The sequence below is a fragment of the Tursiops truncatus genome, chromosome 19 (assembly GCF_011762595.2).
Source record: "Tursiops truncatus isolate mTurTru1 chromosome 19, mTurTru1.mat.Y, whole genome shotgun sequence".
Classification (NCBI taxonomy): domain Eukaryota; kingdom Metazoa; phylum Chordata; class Mammalia; order Artiodactyla; family Delphinidae; genus Tursiops; species Tursiops truncatus.
In genome coordinates, this window is record NC_047052.1 from 46074582 (window position 1) to 46088961 (window position 14380).

The 14380-nt window shown below is 39.5% G+C and overlaps 1 protein-coding gene across 3 annotated transcripts in view; it reads right to left on the reverse strand.

Moving 5' to 3' along the window:
- Positions 1 to 14380, reverse strand: part of FCGBP (Fc gamma binding protein) — an 83557-nt gene that overhangs the window by 40375 nt on the left and 28802 nt on the right. The window contains exon 5 of one of the 3 annotated variants that reach the window (XM_073795865.1): positions 1 to 14380. This exon is cut by the window's right edge and continues 15716 nt beyond it. The exons of the other annotated variants lie outside the window; for them this stretch is intronic. The gene's annotated coding sequence lies outside the window, so the exon portion shown is untranslated. 3 annotated transcript variants of the gene reach the window in all.

Genomic DNA, 14380 nt, shown 5'->3' on the forward strand with positions numbered 1-14380 from the left:
TTGTCTCCCAGAGGGCACTCTGTAAACTCTCAAGGAGTGTAGGTGGGAGGCAGGCTCTTCTGGTGTGGTTCGAGGTGGGGAGCAGGTGGCACCTGGGGGCTGGAGCTGTGTGTAAAGAATGATGCAGGACCCTGTTTCCTGGTTCCACGCAGACACTGGGCTTCACTTTCTGGAGAATTTGTTTTCTGGGAGGTGTTTTTTTTTTCCTGAGACGGGACTCGCTGAACAAGTTTTGGGTGATTCTGTGCCCCCATCACCCCAAAATCTGCCTGGGATGGGAGTTGGGGGTGTAGGTCACAGAAGCAGAGATAGCTGAGAGGTGGTGTGGGCATTCTGAGGTGGAGTCCATTCCTCCTGAGGGGCTGACCCAACCCATGCCCTGCTCTCCTCCGCCCAGTCCCAGGACTCATTGCCTGGGGAGTCTCCCCTGGAAATAGCAGCTGCAAAGCCTGGGTGTCCTCTTGGACAACACCCCAGCAGCTGCTGCCCCCAGGACTTCTCCTCTCTTATCACAAGGCTTGGGCCTCTGCATGGTCGTGGTGGATGGGGGCTGTTAGAGCCCCACCCAGGGCAGGTCCCCAGAGGGAGAGAGAAAGGCTCAGAGCTGAATGGGCCCCAAGGTCAACCAGGAAAATGAGGTCAGTAAACAAGAGACCGGATAAGAGCCAGACATATCAAGAAACAGGCAGGGGTGAGGGGACCAATGGGGAGTGAGAGCTTTGTGGGGAGTGGTGCCTGAGTACCTGAGGAAAAGGACTGGGACGAGGGGCTGCTGGGATTCCTAAGGAGGAAACAGCTATTGCAAACCAAGATGTCAAAATCTTCTGTCGGATACACCTTGTTTAGCCTGAGACACTCAGAGAAACAAGGGATGAGGGAGCAGAAAATTAGAGTAAGACTGAGAGGTGATTCTGCCCCCCAATCTCTGAGCCTTGAGGTCTCCCCTGGTTGACCCCAGAGAGATGCCTTCCCCCTCCTCAAAACCCATTGTTGCATTCTGCGGCCAGAGTCCCCAGAAGTGGGGCGGCGGTGGTGGGAAACCTCACAATTTAATATTTGACACCCCTGGGACCTTCTCCCTCCTTTCAGAGCCCAGGGGGTGTGAATGTGGTGGGTGGGTATGGTATGACGCACCCTGTACCCTACTCCATATCATATCGATTCTCAGAAACCCCACTGAGAACCCGCCGAGATAACCTGTGGGGACACTTCTTCGTGGTCAGCGAAATCACATCCATCCTGCCACTGGCAGCCCTGCTCTGAGCCCAAACAAGGGGCGTTTGTGTGTCCAAGCCCTCTATCCTCTCCCTGCTGACAAGATCTGTAGGGGACAGGTCTGTACTGGTCATATGACTTGAGACCCCTGGGACCCTCTGGCTTGTCTGGGTTTTAGAGATCCAGGGTACAGGTGGAGACAATTTACTCTGCAGCTCAATTCAGATTTTCTGGCAATTTTGAACTTCGTTCTTTCATGCTCTGGATCCCACAAGGGTCTCTGGACCCCCCTGGGGAGCTCCTTCATCTTGCACAAGTTGCCACTAACCTCCCTGAGGTTCAAACTTGATCTTGTTCCTCCCCTGCTCAAGGAAATTCCATGCTTCCCTGTCCCTGTGAAAGCAAGTTCACACTCTTGGCAGGACTATCTCAAGCCCTAACGCTCCATTTCCTGCACCTTCCACCTTGTCATTGCCTGTGCAGTTCCTTCCACTTGGAACATTCTTCTTCATATTCTACCTGCTAACTCCATGCCTGGAATCCAGACATCATTTCCTGCATGTGTCATTTCCTGAGAACCCGAGCTGAGGCTAATCTCTTTTATTCCTCCTATACGGCACTGGCCATCTGCTCCCTTGCTTTATGGAAATTCCCTTTATTTGTTTTACCTTCTTGAAACTTCAGACCTGCTACAGCTATGTTCCTGTTCTTCACCTCTCCACCCATCTCTCTTTGACCCACCACAAACTGACTTCCATGTGCATCGAAACTGTCCTGCTAAATCCTCCAGTCACCTCTTACTTCCCACTTGATTCTAACTCCTCTTTAACATTTGACATGAATGCTTCCTCCTCAAAAATTTCTAATGTCTTGGTTTCCATGATGTCACTTTCTTCTGGATCTTGTGTTACTTTGGTCTGTTTTCCTATAATAACCCCTTTAACATTGGTGGTCCTCAGAAATAATGCCATTTGCAGCAACATGGATACAACTAGAGATCATCATACTAAGTGAAGTAAGTCAGAAAGAGAAAGACAAATACCATATGATATCACTTATATGTGGAATCTAAAATATGGCACAAATGAACCTATTTACAAAACAGAACAGACTCATAGACATAGAGGACAGACTTGTGGTTGCCAGGAGGGAGGTGGGGAGGGAGAGTGATGCACTGGGAGTTTGGGGTTGGTAGATGCAAACTATTACATTTAGAATGGATAAACAACAAGGTCCTACTGTATAACACAGGGAACTATACTCAATATCCTGTGATAAACCATAATGGAAAAGAATATAAAAAAAGAATGTATATATATATAACTGAGTCACTTTGCTGTACAGCAGAGATTGGCCTAACAGTGTAAATCAACTATACTGCAATTTTAAAAAACTGGTGGTCCTAGATTCTCTTTCTCTGCTTCTTTCTCTAACTACCTCTTTTCTCCAGGAGATCTTATCCATGTCCATTTATGCTGTCTAATAGAACTTTCTGTGATGATGAAAATTTTCTGTGTTTTGTGCTGTCCACTGTGGAAGGCAATGGCTCCACGTGTCTACTGAGCTCTTGAAATGTGACTAATGTAATGGAGGAACTGAATTTTTAATTTAATTTCATTAACCCATTTAAAATTAAAGTAACCACCTGTAACTTGTGTCCATATTAGACAAGACAAAACTCTAGAATTGTTGCTAGCCCAGGCTCCATTTCATCTACCTAGTCAGCTGCTTATATGTCTGTCACCCACCTACCAACCTATTTATTCTCTTTTATACCCATTTTTACATTCCTGGCCCCCTTGTAGGCAACCATTCTAATGTGATTCATGAGAATATTTTTAATGTCTTCTTGAAAGAAAATACACATGTTAGTAAGTGCACAAATCATAAATGTATGTAGCTCATTGAATGATCTCAAAATGAATACATCCTTATAACCTACACCCAGGTCAAGAAAGAGAATGTTTCCAGCATTCCAGCAGCCCTCTTCATTCTCCTTCTTAATCACTATCCACTCCCTACCTCCCATAAGGAGCCACTATTTTGGCTTCTAACACCACAGATTATTTAGCTTGTTTTTGAACTGTACACAAATGGAATCATATGTCTATGTTGTTTTGTGACTGGCTTCTTTCACTCAGTGTTATCCTGTGTACATAACTATAGTTCATTTTCGTTGCCATGTGGTACTTGCTTGTTTAAAAATCACTACAGGGACTTCCCTGGTGGTCCAGTGGTTAAGACCCCGTACTTCCACTGCAGGGGTCACGGGTCTGATCCCTGGTCAGGGAACGAAGATCCCTCATGCCGCGGCCAAAAAAAAAAAATCACTACATATTTACCCATTCTACTGTTTCCACTTTGGGCTAATGAATACTATCTTCTGACGCACATGTGCACAGTTTCTGTTGGGATGTGCTGTGGAGTTCCTAATGGTCATGTCTGGGTCATTTGGCTCAGCTTTAGTAGATGCTACCAAACATGTTTCAGTTTGAACTCCCACGATCAGTGTATGACCAATCTGGTTGCTCCACAGCCCCACCAATATTTGGCCTTGTTAGACTTTGTAATTTTAGCCATTCTAGAGGTGTAGTGGTATTGGGTTGTGGTTTTCATGTGCATTTCCTTGATTTTTTAGTGAAAAAATCAAGAATGTACTTGTTCACTTTAGTAATCTATTTGTTGAAGTCTCTTGCCCAATTTTTTTTTTTTTTTCGGTATGTGGGCCTCTCACTGTTGTGGCCTCTCCCGTTGCGGAGCACAGGCTCCGGACGCGCAGGCTCAGCGGCCATGGCTCACGGGTCCAGCCGCTCCGCGGCATGTGGGATCTTCCCGGACCGGGGCACGAACCCGTGTCCCCTGCATCGGCAGGAGGACTCTCAACCACTGCACCACCAGGGAAGCCCTCTTGCCCATTTTTTCAATTGGGTTGTCTGGTTTTTTTTCTTATTGATCTGTACAAATTCTTTATATATTCTGGATACAAGTCATTTTTTGTTAAATGTTTTGCAATTTTTTTTCTCCCACTCCGTGACTTATCTTTTCACTTTTTTTTTTGACCCACATTGTGTAGCTTGTGGGATTTTAGTTCCCTAACTAGGGATCGAACCTGGGCCCACAGCAATGAAAGTGCACCAAGTCCTAACCACTGGACCATCAGGAAATTCCCTTTTTTCACTTAAAAATATATTGATTGATTTGGCTGCACCAGGTATTAGTTGCAGCGTGTGGGATCTTTGTTGCTGTGTGTGGGATCTTTAGTTGCAGCGTGTGGGCTCTTAGTTCCCTGACCAGGGATTGAACCCCGGCCCCCTGGACCACGAGGGAAGTCCCCCTTTTCACTTTTTTAATGATGAAAAAATTCTTAATTTTAATGTAGTTCATTTAATCAATCTGTAACATTTCATGGCTGGCCTTTTTTTTTCTGTGTTGAATTCTTCTAATTCAGAAACATTCTATTTTTCCTATTTATGTAGATTTTCTTGGATTTATTTCACCAGTATTTAAATTTTTTTCAGAAATATTATGGGGACAGGAAGTAAGAATTCTGAGGGGACTTAGAGAAAATAGAAAAGTGATGTGAACCCTGCCACCTTGGCATGTGCTCTGTCTGAAGAAACTAATAAACATGCACTCTGAAGACTTTCAAAGGGACACTTTGTGCTTGATGTAATGGTTAGTGAGAGTGAGTGGGCTCTGGTAGATATTGACTCTGATGAGGAATGAATAGGTATTTCTCATCATTCTCAGGACTTGTGATCAAACCCTTTTACACCTGGACTCCGCAGAGTGGATCCTCCTACCTAGAGTGAAAACATGACACCATCCAGGAAGCTGAAAGAATGCCTCCCAGTCAGAGAGGCCATTTTTCTCTTCCTTGAATAGGTGAACTACAGGGGTTTGACAGCTTCCTGCCTGAGCCATGCCGTTCTCCAGCAACCACAGATGGAACTGAAAGGAAAAAGGAAAAGCAGCAGGTAGTGGGCAAAATTATCTAACTCAAGATTTCAGAGCTGAGTTGATGCAATTCTATGAAGAGAAGCTTTTGGAAAACCTTTAAGACTGAGTTAGGGGACCCTAACTCAGAGAGCTGGATTCTCCACCCCCAGCACCCTGTAATTCCTTTACCAAAACACATTTCACATTGTCTTGTAATTGTTTTCTTGACTTCCTTAATCTGAATAAGGATGTGTTTATTTTGCTGATCAGTGGATCCCCAGGGCCTGGTATAGTCCTGGCTCATAGTGGGTAGTTAATAATTATTTCCTGATTGAATGGAGAAATGAAGAGAAGCTCTGGAGGGGTGACACAGGTTTGTGGGGTTCAGCTCTGTCTGTTGTATGGCCCTTCGGTGGAAGTTGTCCTTCCCATAGCGATAATGGAGGGTGGTATAGACACTTTGCAGAGGCAGAGTGGGAGAATCAGGCTGACTGGTCATATAACATGGATACACTGTACTTCAAGTACACAGCTCAGATCAATGGTCTCTGTGTTCATATTTTTTTCTAGGAAAAGTGATGTTGGCTATTTTCAAGCTTAGTCAAATATTGCTGTGACACACAACATATATGTATTAGCCAGATCTGAATAAATATAGACCATAGGACTACATATCTGAAATTTACAGAAATATTTAAAGAGAAAAATGCAAATGCCCTGGTGGTTAAGAACCTAAAGTCACTTGGCCGGCTAGTGCCAGAAATGGAATTCCATCTGGCTCTCTGGGCTCCAGGTGCAGTGCTATTTCCACTCTGCCACTGACTCACAAGTCCTTTTGGTGGGGACATATAAAATATTACTGTTTTGCACATGAAAAAGTAGTCAAACAATTCTGGATCACTTAATTGTTGTAGTTCCCACTTCTCTCCAAGGAAGCCCAGTATCTACCTTGAAGGACATCTATAAGGTGCCTTAAAGGCTCTTAAGTTGTTTGCTTAAATTTGCAATAGTTATACATACTTGTTGAACATTTTTCAACCAATTCAAAGTGTGGAGATAAAAAGTATAAGTATTGCCCACCTACCCTCCTCATTCCCCATCATTTCCCAGAGGATAACTCCAGTTAGCAGTTTGATGTATACCATTCAGTCTTTTATATATTCATATATACATATATGCATATGTACACATACATAGCTCTTCTAATGAGGAAAAATGAGATCAGTTATAGGTTCAATTGTGTCCCTGCAAAATTCATATGTTGAACCCCTAATCTCCAATACCATAGAATGTGAGCTTATTTGGAAATAAGCTTGCTGCAGATATAATTAGTAAAGATGAGCTCATACTGGAGTAGGGTGGGCCCCTAATCCGATATGACTAGTGTCCTGATAAAAAGGGCAATTTGGACACAGAGTTAAACATGCACACAGGGAAAACACCACGTGAAGATAAAGGGAGAGATTGAGGTGATGCATCATCTACAAGCCAAGAAATGCTGAAAATTACCAGTAAAACCATAAGAAGCTGGCAGAAAGGCATGGAACATATTCTTCCTCACAAAGGAACTAACCTTTCTCCAAACCCTTCTGACATCTTGGTCTTGACTTTCTGACCTCTAGAACTGTGAGACAATGCATTTCTATTCTAAGCCCAAAAAGTGTGTTTTCTCAACACACAGATCCTGAACATGTTTTGTTAGATTTATACTTAAATACTTTATTTTTCTTTGGATCTATTGTAAATAGCATTGTGTTTTCAATTTTGGATTCTACATTTTCATTGTTAGTGTATAGAAATGCATCTGATTTTTGTGTGTTTATTATTTGGTTTTTTTTTTTTTTTAGAATCCTTGAGATTTTCTATGTAATCATGTCATCTGAAAATAAGGACAATTTTATTCCTTTCCAATCAGTATTTTTTTAATCTTTGTTTTGCTCTGTTTAGCTGGCTAGAACTTCTAGTACTGTGTCACATAAGAGGTGAACATCCTTACTTTGTTCCTAATAAGGGGAAAAACGTTCAGTCTTTCAGCATTAAATATGTTAGCTGTAGGTGTTTATATTCTTGTTTCTTTTTTTTTGTGGCCGTGCCACGCAGATCTTAGCTCCCCAACCAGGGATCAAACCCACTCCCCCCGCAGTGGAAGCACAAAGTCTTAATCAGGACCACCAGGGAAGTCCCTGTTAGTTGTAGTTTTTTGGTAAATGCTGTTTTATCAGGTTGAAGCAGTTCCCCTTTATTCCTAGTTTGTTGGGGTTTTATCATAAATGGTGTTGGTTATTGACAAATTATTTTCCCATGTCAATTGATATGATCATATAATTTTTCTTCTTTACCTTGTTGACATGGTGGATTACATTGATTTATTTTTTAATATTGAAGCAGCCTTGCATACCTGGAATAAATCCCACTTGGTTATGGTATAGAATTCTTTTTACACTTTGAAGGCTTTGATTTGCTAATATTTTTAAGGGTTTTTGAATCTAAGTTCACGAGGGATACTAATTTTCTTTCTCTCTCTTCCTCTTCCTCTTTCTTCTTTTTGTAATGTCTTTGCCTGGTTTTGGTGTCAAGGTAATTCTGGCCTCATTGAATGAGTTGGAGAGTGTTCCCTCTTCTATTTTCTGGAAGAGATTGCATAAAAGTGATGCTAATTCTTCTTCAAATGTTTGATAGAATTCTCTAGTGGAACCACCTGTACCTGGATATTTCTTTCTTTAGAGCCTTTTAATTACAAGTTCAATTTCTCTAATGCCTATTCAGGTTATCTATTTTATATTGGTTGAGTTTTTATAGTTTATGATTTTTGAAGAATTTATCTATTTCATCTAAGCTGTAAAATTTGTGAGTGTAGAGTTGTTCATAGTATCCCCTTATTACCATTGTAATGGCTACAGGGTCTGTAGTGATATATCATCTTTTATTCTTGATATTGGTAATTTGGGTTTTCTCTTTTTTTACCCTTGTCAGTTCTGCTCTATGTTAATTAATTTTATTGATCTTTTCAAAGAACCAGCTTTTTGTTTCATTGATTTTCTCTATTAAGTTCCTCTATTCAATCTTATTAATTTTTGCTGTTTATTTTTTCCTTCCTTTTGATTGCTTTGTGTTTATTTTGGTCTTCTTTTACTAGTTTCTTGGGTAGGAGCTTCGATTATTGGTTTGAGACTTGCCTTTTTTCTAATGTAAGCATTTAGTGCTATAAATTTCCCTTCCAGGGCTTCCCTGGTGGCGCAGTGGTTGAGGGTCCGCCTGCCGATGCAGGGGACACGGGTTTGTGCCCCGGTCCGGGAAGATCCCACATGCGCGGAGCGGCTGGGCCCGTGAGCCATGGCCGCTGAGCCTGCACGTCCGGAGCCTGTGCTCCACAGTGGGACAGGCCACAGCAGTGAGAGGCCCACGTACAGCAAAAAAAAATAAAAATAAAAAAAATAAAAAATTTCCCTTCCAGCACTGCTGTAGCACATCCACATATTTTGATGTATATAAATATATATAATGTGCATACTGGTGTCGTTGGATAGAGTATTCTATGAATGTCAATTAGATCCTGTTGATCAGTGGTGTTATTCAGTTCTTCTATATCTTTGCTTATTTCCTCCCTATGTTCTATGAATGGTGAGAGTGAGGTTTTGAATTCCCTAACTGTAATTATGGATTTGTCTATTTCATCTTTCAGCTCTACTGGTTTTTGTTTCATGTAGTTTGAATCTCTATTGTAAGTATACATTTAGAATTGCAATGTCTTCTTGGTGGAATGATTTTTTGTCATTATGTAATGTCCCTCTTTATTCTTAGCAATTTTCTTTGCTCTGAAGTCTACTTTATTTGATATTAATATAATAACTTGTGGCTTTTTAAAGTCAATATTTGCATGGCATATTTCTTCCCATCCTTTTATTTTTAACCTACGTATGTTATTATATTTGAAGTGAGTTTTTTTGGAGACAGCTTTATAGTTGAATCATGTTTTTTAAATTCACTCTTTTATTTTGTGTATTTAGATAGAAATTTACATCTAAAGTAATTATTGATGTGTTTGGGCTTAAGATTGCCATTTTATTATTCATTTTCCGTTTGTCCTCTCTGTTCCTCATTTTTCTAATATTCCTGTGGGTTATCTGAGCATGTCTTAGAATTCCATTTTGATTTATATTATTTTTGAATACATTATTTTGGATAAATTTCTTACCACTTGCTTTAGGTATTACAAATTAATATGTAACTTATCACTTAAGTCTAACATCAATATTTTACCACTCTGATTGAAGTGCTGAAACTTTACTTCCATGTAGGTTCTTTTACCTTCCTCACTTTCCAAAATATAATTGTTTCAAGTGTTTCCTCCATCTACAGTAAGCACCACATCAAACAATGTTATAATTGATTTTAAATTATATATATGATTTTTAAAACTCATGAGAAAGGTAGCCTATTATATTTACCCCTGTTTTTACCCATTCTGCTATTCTTCCTTCCTTTCTGAAGTTCTGAGACTTCTCTTATTATTTGGAGTTTGAAGGACTTCCTTTACCCATTCTTTAAGGGTGGTTCTTCTGATGACAAAGCCTCTAGTTTTTCTTCATCTAAAAACTTAGATGGACTTCCCTGGTGGCACAGTGGTTAAGAATCCACCTGCCAATGCAGGGGACACAGGTTTGATCCCTGGCCTGGGAAGATCCCACATGCCATGGAGCAACTAAGCCCGTGTGCCACAACTACTGAGCCTGCAAGCCACAACTACTGAGCCCATGAGCCACAACTACTGAAGCCCATGTGCTCTAGGGCCCGCATGCTGCAACTACTGAAGCCCGCGTGCCTACAGCCTGTGCTCTGCAACAAAAGAAGCCACTGCAATGAGAAGGCCGTGCACCACAACAAATAGTAGCCCCTGCTCACCACAACTAGCAAAAGCCCATGAGCAGCAACGAAGACCCAACACAGCCAAAAAAAATTAAAAATAAAAATAATAAAAATAAAATAAATAAATGAAAACATTATTTCCCCTTAACCTCTGAAGGGTAGTTTTGCTGGATATAGGATCCACAGTTGACAGTTCTTTTCTACTGGCACTTGAAACATATTATGCCATGCTTTCTTCTCAATGGTTTTAGACGAGAAATCCATTGTAATTTGATCAGCGTTTCCCTGTAGATAATGTATCATTTCTCTCTAGTGCTTTCAATATTCTTCTTGCCTTAGTTTTCATGAGGTAATTATGTTATGTCTTGGTGTGTATTTCTTTGGATTTATTATGTTTAGCTTCTTGAATCTGTAGGTTTATGTCTTTTGCCAAATTTGGTAAGGTTTAGTCATTATTTCTTCAAATACTTTTTTGGCCCTGCTCTTTCTTCTCTCCTTCTGATACTCTGTGATACAAATGTTAGATTTTTTGTAATTGTCCTCCAGGTTATCTAAGGATTTGGTAGGTTTTTTTTTTTCCTGTCAATTTTCTCTCTGATTTTTTTATTGATTGGGTAATTTCTATTGTTCTATCTGCAGAATCACTTATGCTCTCCTCTATCATATTCATCCTGCTCTTGAGTCTTTCCAGTGAGTCTTTAATATCAGTTATGGTAGTTTTCAGTTTTATCATTTCCATTTAATTCTCTTTTACATTTTCTATATCTTTGGTGAAATTTTCTATTGTTTTCATTTGTCTCAAGAGTATCTGTAATTGCTTGATGAAGCATTTTTATGATGGCTAATTTAGATCTTTGTCAGATAATTCTAACATCTAATTCATCTCAGTGTTGGCATCTGTTGATTGTCTTTTCTCATTCAAGTTGTGATTTTCCTGGTTTTTGTTATGATATGTGATTATTTATTATGTCTTGAACATTTTAAATATTATGATAGAAAACTCTGGATCTTATTTAACTCTTCCATTTTAGCAGGCAGTTACCATGTTTAGGTTTAGCAGGTAGGTCCTGGCCTAGTTTTGTGTGCTGTGGTTCCAATGACACTTTAATTTTCAGAGGACTTGTAGTGTTATTCTGTTCTTTTTCCTTTTCCCAGTTCTGGTTGCACTTGCACCCAATTCATGTTGTTACCACCAATGGAAACTGAAAGCATTTCCTAGCGTCCAGATGGTGCTGCTAGATTAGGGGTAGGAGACACTAGCATAAAGGGGTGGAGAGCACTTTCCTGTACTGCCCAGTGCCAGTGGGGCTCCTGCTTGATCACTACTGATATTGCCCATGGGAGAGAAAAGCACATACTTGGGTGCCTTCTGTTGCTGGAAGGAGGCTAGAGAGCCACTGAGCCTGGGCCACCTCCTGTCACTGGGTCAGAAGTTGAAAAATGCTGGTTCACTGTGTTGTTCCTCAAGTCCTAAGGTCCCCAGCCAGCTAGCCTTCTACTTTCTACCTTTCAAAGACCTCTTATGAATGTCTGCTGTATTATTTCCAGAGTTTTTCATTGCACTTATCAGGAAGGGGTAGGGAGAAATGAGCCTCTGCCATCTTGTCTGGAACCAGAAGTCTCCACTTATTATTCTAATAATTTATTTGTAGGGTTTTTTTTTTTGGATTTGCTATGTACACTATCATATTGTTTACGAATAATGAGTTTATACTTTCTTTCTCATCTTTATATCTTTTCTTTAGGCTCTCTATTACACAGTAGAAAAAAGGGCATATTGGGGGTATCCTAGTCTTGCTCCTGAACAGAAACCAAAAACTTTCAACATTTTGCTACTGAGTATAATGCTTGCATAGTATTTTTGTGGGTACACATCATTATATTTTAAAAGTTCCTTCTATTTTTAGTTTTTAAATCATAAATGAATGTTTAGTTTATTAAATGATTCTTCTGCATCTATCTCAGTGATGTTAACATCCATTGTTGAGTATTACCTAGATCTAGGGTTGCCAGGTCAAACACAGGACATTCAGTTAAATTTGAAATTCAGATAAACAAAATTAATTTTCAGTATAAGCATGTTCCATATAACGCTACTATAACTTTGTAAGTATGTCCCATGAAATTTGTATGCTAAATCTGGCAACCTACCTAGATTCATTATTTCTTTAGGGGTTTACAAAATGGGGATTTCTAATTTATCATTCTTTCTTCATTTATTAGCTACTAAAAGAGAAACATCTGTATATTAATATACTACTATACAGAGAAACATCTCTCATTAATTCTTTGGTTATCCTGAGTTGCAGTGAATACAGAAAAAAACAACTTAAATGCTTCAATTTTCAGATTTAGACAGTTCTCTCTGAAGGTAAACAAACATTGTGTGTGTGTGTGTGTGTGTGCGTGTGTGTCTGTGTTTAATATTATTATGAATATATAGGTTTTGAACATATTTGCTCTTTCAATTTCCACCCTAGACCAGTAGGAGCCTCCTTAATTTACGGTATGGCAAGATGTTCCAGGCTCATCTTTGTACATTTCTTGACCAAATCCGGAATCAGCCATTTCTCAGAGAGCTTTGATTCCTATCAGGAATTTACCAAGTTGTATTTAGAGACCATAATCTGGGCACTAGCAGGGGAACTGTCTTTTTGTTTAAATTTTAAAAAATTTTATAGAACATTTGTATGATTCCAAAGCCAAAACTTTATAATGAGGTATCTTCACAGAGGTCTCACTGTCATCTCTGTGCCCTCTACCATATTTCCTCTTTTGCCCTATATGAAACCATTTTTATTCATCTTTCCATTGTTTCTTTTTGAAAATATATATGTGTGTATTTTCATTTCCCTTCTTTCTTACACAAAAGGTAGCATATCATATACACCATCCTTCACTTTACTTTTTTGCGTAACACTTCATCATGGAGATCACACCATAACAACATGTAAAGATCATCTCCATTCTTTTTTAGAGTTGCATAGTGTTCTACTCTATAAATATACCTTAGGCTTATTCAATCAGTTCGCTACTGATGGATATTTTGGTTTCAAGTATTTTTCTGTTACAAAAACTGATATCACAAATAACTTTATGCATTCATTATTTTGTATTTTTGCCACTGTATCTTTGTCCTAGAACCCTAGAAATGATATTAAAATGAGAACTTCTGGATCAAAGGGAATATATAATTTGGTTAGAAGTGAGATTGATAGGTAAAAAGCCACATGTATGTGACTTTGCTGGAAATTGCCAGATCCTCCTTCCTGTGGCTTGTACTAGTTTTCATTCCTACCAGCAATACCAGTTTCCCCACAACGTGACAACAGAGTATGATGTCAATCCGGTAGGTGAGAGATTATATCTCAATGTAGTTTTAGTTTGCATTTCAAGTATTATAAATGAGGTCAACCACCTGCTCATTTGTTTAAGGACTTGTGTTTTCTGTGAATTCTGTTCTTCTGTCTTTACTTTTCTTGTTGTGTTTTCTGCCATGCAAAACTTTATTATTATATAGTCAAATGTAATCAATCTTTTCTTTTACTGCTTCTACATTCTGAATCATGGTTAGCAAAATTTTGCCCACTTCAAGATTATAAAGGAATCCATTATGTTTTCTTTTAGTATTTTTATAGTTTCGTCTTTTTAAATACAGATCTCTGACCCCTTTTTTTTTTTTGACCTCTAACCCTTTTAAAATTTATCCAGTGTATGGTGTGAGGAGCAGATTTAATCTGATCTTTTTCCATATGATTCTCCACTTACCTCAGTACCACTTATTTTAAAAATCCTTCTTCCCTCCAATGGTTTGAGATGCAACCTTTATCATCTACTAAATTTCTATATGCATGTGGGTCCATTTCTGAATTTTCTAGGCTGTTTTTTTGGTCTATCCATTCATATGCTAATACCTCATTGTTGTAATTACAGAATTTTTATAGTATGTATAACTCTCTGGTAGTGCCTCTCTATCATGGTCCTCTTTCTCAGAGTTTTCCTAGCTGTTCTTATTTATTCTTTCAAATAAGTTTTTATAGTCAACTTTTCTAATTCTAGATTAAAACCTGATGGTATTTTTAAGGGAGCTGCATTATATTTATAAACTAACTTTGAAAGAATTACTGTCTTTGGGATTTTGCTGGTGGTGCAGTGGTTAAGAATCCGCCTGCCAATGCAGGGAACACGGATTCAACCCCTGGTCCTGGAAGATCCCACATGCTGCAGAGCAACCAAGCCCGTGCACCACAACTACTGAGCCCACATGCTGCAACTACTGAAGCCCGTGCGCCTAGAGCCCGTGCAACAAGAGAAGCCACCACAATGAGAAGCCCATGCACCGCAACAAAGGGTAGCCCCT